The 6,000-nt window shown below is 36.1% G+C and overlaps 1 protein-coding gene across 1 annotated transcript in view; it reads left to right on the top strand.

The window, feature by feature from the left end:
* Positions 1 to 1,021: 1,021 nt before the first annotated feature.
* SCEL (sciellin) overlaps positions 1,022 to 6,000 on the top strand; it is a 48,829-nt gene continuing 43,850 nt past the window's right edge. Inside the window, exon 1 of the mRNA XM_030466408.1 lies at positions 1,022 to 1,058. The gene's annotated coding sequence lies outside the window, so the exon portion shown is untranslated. The remainder of the gene's footprint in view (positions 1,059 to 6,000) is intronic.

Raw genomic sequence — 6,000 nt, 5'->3', positions numbered from 1 at the left:
GACTAGAAATATAGCTAAGAAGGCATTTACTAAGGTAATTTGTGTCAATTTCCTTTTTTCTATGTTGAAAAAAAATCTTAATTTTCACAAAAGACATAAAGGGTACTCAGAATATAACTGCATCTCAAATATTTCAATACAAAACCTCCACAAACATAGGAGAAGTGTGGGCTTGTATAAGACACTTTGAAAACAGACTGTATCTTAAACAGACCCATAGGGCTGTATATAGCATTTCTATAAGGAAATTTGTTCCCTTCTAGTGTATTTATTAATAGTAAGACAGTTTCAATCTACAGAGAAAGGTATTGCAGCAATTGTAAAGGGAGGAAAATGAAAAAAAAGGAAAAAAAAATAAAAAAAAGAAGTGGTGAAGGCAGTCTCCTCTCTCCTTCCTGTTAATTACTGGCTGTACTGAATGAGAATGCAAATGTTCACAGCTAAGAGGGACTTAAGATCTCATGTGGGAGGGTTTTCCCCCACAGATCTTTTGCCTCTGCCCACATATTCAAACAGCACAAAACTTAATGCATATCAGATTCCAGAGTATGTTGCCTCTCGTAACACTTCTGCAGAATTTTCTTTGATGCAATCCAGTGTTTTTTATGTTCACCTCTGTAAATATCCAAAGCCTTCGAGCTAAGAAGCAGCCCTTTAACTCTGCAATCCATATTTCTGTAGAAAATCCAAATGAGCCTAGAGTATTTTTCAAAATAGTAATTGCTTGGTTTTCTATTTCAAAGTCTGTGAAAACATTTGAATTGGTGAAACCCAGCCCTTCAGCACTTGAAAAGTACAGCAAGCACACAAATATAACAACTTCCCAGGTACTTTTAATTGATTTGGTATTTCTACAAGGTGCCACCCTTTTCCACACCTCCTACCTCCTCCTTAAGTGACTCAGCCTCTGAAGAAGAAATCTCTTGACTTTTCAGACAGCTGGATGGGGAACAACAGTTCAGCTCTCAGTCTGCTTTGATTGTACCTCACTTCCAGGTATCTCCAGGTTGAGTTACCACACTGAGCCCAGCTAGGACACTAGTTTCCATCTTATCTAGGTAAGAATGTTTATTTTTCTGGTTTTATGTACCATGTATTGAAAGTTCCACATTTTGGGGGGTTCTGTGATTTATTAGTGTACAGCTGTGGATCCCACTTCAAAGATTTCCAAGAAGTGTGGAGAAACTGAATATGAAAACTCAGCTCTCTGTGTCTCAGTTTCAGTTCTCAGATTCCCTGACATTTCTGAAATATTTTCTTGACTGTGCTATCTCAATTACTTCATTATTTACATCACATTGCTGATTTTATTTTATTCCAGTGCTATTTCTCTGATGAGAAACTCACTGTTCAGACTACTTTTGATGAATTATTGTTTTAATGTAGTTTCTACTCATTGGTTCATTTTATTGTTTCCTTATTCTTTTTTTGGCTTTTTAATCTAAAATTAAAGAGCGTTAAAAATCTCACATACTTCCATCTGCTTCAAGTATATGGTTTTAGGAAAAAAATTAGCAACAGTTTGCTTTCATTTCTATCTTTGCAAAAGGTATAGTAAAAATGCCCATTCTGCTTTGATGCAATGCTTATCTCTAACATGAACTGAATCCACGTCTAAACAGGAAGATTCTTCATTTAGAATCAAACAAAGTGAAAGGAAACAGTTGAAGAAAAAAATTTAAAATTATCATCTCCCTTCCACATTCCATTCCAAATGCCATTTATGTCTAAGCATATATTTCAAATTTGAAAACACATATGAATTTGGGTTCTGACTTAGCAGCTGATTTTACATTAGTGACAGTTCCAAAGCTTTATTTCTTTCAAAACACAATCTCCTCCGCCTACGTCCTGAAAAACCAGTTTTGGGAGCTCTTTCAGCTTCAGAGGAATGATTTCTGTTGTACATTCACGTGTTCTCTCATCCTGCCTTGCCTGTTCTAACCTTGCCTTTCTCTTTTACACACATGCACTTTATTCCTGTTCTCTGTGAGAGTTGCTACTAATCCTGTGGCCTTAACTGTAAAGTACTATTTTAAACAAAATATATTGATTCCAGAAGTTTACAAATGCATTATACAGATCTGACTCTGATGTGTAACCCTTGAAAAAAAAGGAAAAAAAAAAGAGTAATTCCAGAACATGTTGTATACTGTCTGTAAAATCAATGTAGTTATTTTTACATGCAGTTTTCAGCAAAAGGACAGCAATAATTTTACTTATAATTTTGAGGCACATTAGTGATACTCAGATGTTTATTTGTGAAGCCCTGAGTACACCCATGATACTGTGCTGAGGTAGCAACCCTGTTCTTTCTGTTTTGTGTCCTGACCTGTTTGTGACAGAACCCACAGTTCTGAGCAGCTGCAGTGGGTTCTGGTGACAATTTTGTAGGGACAAAGTGCAGTACCAGCTGTGCTTACAAATCTGCACCTGACAGAGAGGGCCCTTAAGGCTGTTGAGGAGATCATATGCTTGACTGATATAGCAAGTTTGGAAGTGTGAAGGATGGCACATCCCTGGCTAACTCTAGATATGATGGTACTTTGAAAAACAGGGATTATCTGTAATGAAAAAGGAAAGCCATGTTTAGAAATTGAAATTCTTCTTTGAGTTGAAATATAAGTTGCCAGGTTGACAGCCCAGAACTCCTGACATGTGAGGGGAGAAATTATGGATGTAGAGAACAGCACAATTGGTACTGATTTCTGAATCAGAAAGATTTCACCTAGGATGGCTACCTAGAAGAGCAGTTGTTATGTTGTTCTTCCCTGTGCCTTATTTCTAAGTTCTAGAGATCTTTAGCCAGTCTCAAGTCAGAATGGTTTTAATCAGTTGCTTGCTCACACAACTAGGTCTTATGATATTCAAGAGAAATGATGGAGAAAATAACAAAGTTTGCTGACCTGACTCCAAGGAAATACTCCAGTGTGCTTCATGACTGTGATTAAGTAGAATCAAATGTGCTTTTGTTTAAAATATCTTCCTCCCCACATTTATTTCATAAGCCATGTACTATAGAATTAGCACTACAATGGAAAACTAAACAAAAGATCGAAACCAAACCAAAAAATAAGGCTGAGGTGAGCCTTTGTTTTATTCTCTTACCAAGTTATTTTATATAGAATTTCTCCTGTGCTGCAGTGAAAGCAAGGAAATGGGTTAAAACACAAATGGTGTGGAAAATTACTTTTTTCATAGCCTTTTATTAGGCTTCTAATGGAATAATTCTAAAATTTTGAGCTCTGATTACTCATAAGATACTGAACGTTCATCTTACTTCAGAGCAGAGTAGTCCTTTAAGAAGATGCAGTTTTGGTGGAAAGTTTCATATTTGGGATAAAGAAAGAACAAATTATATGTCTATTTTCTTTTTTATATGGTAGATATTCGTTGGTTTTGAAACGCTGGAACTTGAAGGATCTGTAGTAAACAGTAGTCAGGAAGCTGTGGCTTTGCAGGGCCATGTGTAAGAAACCTGTTTTTTTCCACCTGGCATTTTATGTGGACTTGCCAAACTCATCAGCTCCTTTGCAATCCAGATGCTTTGGCAATGCAGCATAAAGTGCTGGAAGGCAAGAGAATTATGAATTTTTTTTTTTAACTATTTGTTCACCTACAACATTTTGTATCATCCACTTCATTAATAGCAGTATGAACTTTACTATTTTAGGCACTCAGATTTGACAGTCCTTCATATGAAAATCTTCAGTAAAAAAACAAAGGTATTTTGGCTTTAAAGGTGTGCCTCCCTCCACACTCCCTCAGCATCTACTATGTTGATTTATTTATTATACAGTGTGATGATGTGCAGTACCTTTAAGCTGTGGAAAGAAATATTGTTTATTAAAAGCAAAATACATTTAAACTGAATATTTATAAATAAAGTCTTAATTACTGTCATACCCAGAAGCCAAAGAACAAAGAGGTTTTTTTGGTCGTAACTAGTTCAGTCTGATGTGGAAAACATGACTCTACCGGAAATGTTTGTGAAATTCTTATGTATTTTTTTTTTTAATACAGCAATGCATATATGTGAAATCTATTTATGTAGAAAGCTACAGCCAAGAACAGAAGGAAGGCAGTAGGACTCCTTGTTGGAAGAACAGGTGTGTTCAGACCAGCTGAAAACCAGAAGGTCTAGCTTTGAAAATTTAAGGCAGGCCTGAGGTCTTCTGCCGATCATTCACTGCAGGATGTGGAAAGTAGATGTAGAAGTGTGAATATAGATATTTGTGATAAAAATAGAATTGGAGACCTATGCTGCTTTCTAAATAACTTTTTACCAGCTTGGAGGGGCATTCGACTTTCCCTGAAGCCACGTGTGAAGTTTTTTCTGGATTTCTTTGGAACTGCATTTGTATTTACCACCAAATGGAAGAGAGTCTGAACCCAGGATTCCACTCGGGGAACTGCTCATTCGACTGGCTGGGGCAGTTTTAGTTTTCTTTTAAAGTCTCCTGACGCTGTTTTTAAATGCAAATTACACTGGAGCTGCATTCCTGTTTGTTTTTGTTTTGCATTCCAGCTGAGTTGTTTTGCTTCAGAGGCTGAGGTCTTATTAAGAATGCCTGAAATATAATTTACTACTATGCTATACCTTGGAAGCCAGTGACGTATCTTTCTTACAGATTCATTTACAAAGTTATTTTTTTTTATCTCCCTTTAACTATGGACTGAAGATTAGCAGTTGACTAATGTGTGAATAATGTGGTGCTTCCAGATTTGTCAGAGCTGAAGTTTTTCAACCGATGTGATTCTCACAATCTTCTGTCCATTCCCCTCTCCTCACACACACAGAGACACACATACTTACTTCACAATACTGAAGACCAAGAAGAAAATGCTTTGAATTGTATTCTGCCTCCTTATACGTGATTCTTATCATTTCTAAGGTCTTGAAATTTAAATCTTACTCTGATGATTCTTAATTGTCTGTGCGAGAGACTAAAGAAGGATTTTTTTTTTAATTAACATTTTAAATTTTAATGCGTTAATCTTTGATATGCAATCAGAAAGTTCAGAAGCAAGAAGTAAACCTTGAGGACAATACGGCAGTATTCTGTAAGACTAAAATGCCTGGTTCTAAAATTTCAGAGCACCTGGCACATTTTCAGTGCTGACTATAAAAGGGAGTGTGCCTGTTTCTTACATTCATTTATGCACACTAATTTCAGGCTGGCAGACTAGGTAGTAGTTTATTCTGGATGTTGTATACATGTGCAACAGAAATGTTGCTTTGCCCTAAAAACATAAAAAATTTAACCTAGGACATGAGACAAAGCAGCTTCAATAACATGATGGGGAATGAAAGAGACGTGCTGGATTTTCTGTTGTCATGCATGAATATAAGTGGAAGCTGCAAACCTTTCCATTTTCTTCCAGGGTCTCAGTGCCATTAATGCATTTGTAGTGACTGTGAATTTTAAACACAAGCCCCAACCCTATGGATTTTTACTTTGGCAAAAATTTTTATGTACAAAGCTTTCTTGTTTTGAAACAAAGACATGATACTTTCTTCCCAGTTCTGTGAGAAATTTCAGATCCCACCATGAACCTGTGGAAAAGAAGACTGTAGTATAGCATGAAGTCTGCATAGCAGTTTCCTGGTATTTTTAATGAGAAATAATAAAACTGCAAAATATGTACTTTTAACAAGATATTCTAGGCTTTAGAATGACCACTTTTATTTTCCACAAAGGAGGGCTCCATTTTCAAGGCTTTATGGAAATGGCTTTAAAAATCTTAGACAATAAATCCAAGTTTCTTCTGTACAAAACTATTGGTTTTTCTGCAGATGAAAAAGTGCCAGCGCTCATTGTTTGTGAAATATACCAAAATGTCAAGCTTCCTATTATTTTGGGACTGACTGAAATAAAGACCAGTTTCAAACTTCTGCCTGTTGCTAAGCAGAAAACATAAATAAATAAGAGTCCCCTCTATCACCTTTGACAGTTCAGGAAAATTTATAGCAAGATTGGTTATTACCTGAAACAGATT

This window comes from Calypte anna, chromosome 1 (assembly GCF_003957555.1).
Source record: "Calypte anna isolate BGI_N300 chromosome 1, bCalAnn1_v1.p, whole genome shotgun sequence".
Taxonomy (NCBI): domain Eukaryota; kingdom Metazoa; phylum Chordata; class Aves; order Apodiformes; family Trochilidae; genus Calypte; species Calypte anna.
Note: the sequence above shows the minus strand (reverse complement) of the source record. Positions and strands in the feature narration are given on the sequence as shown.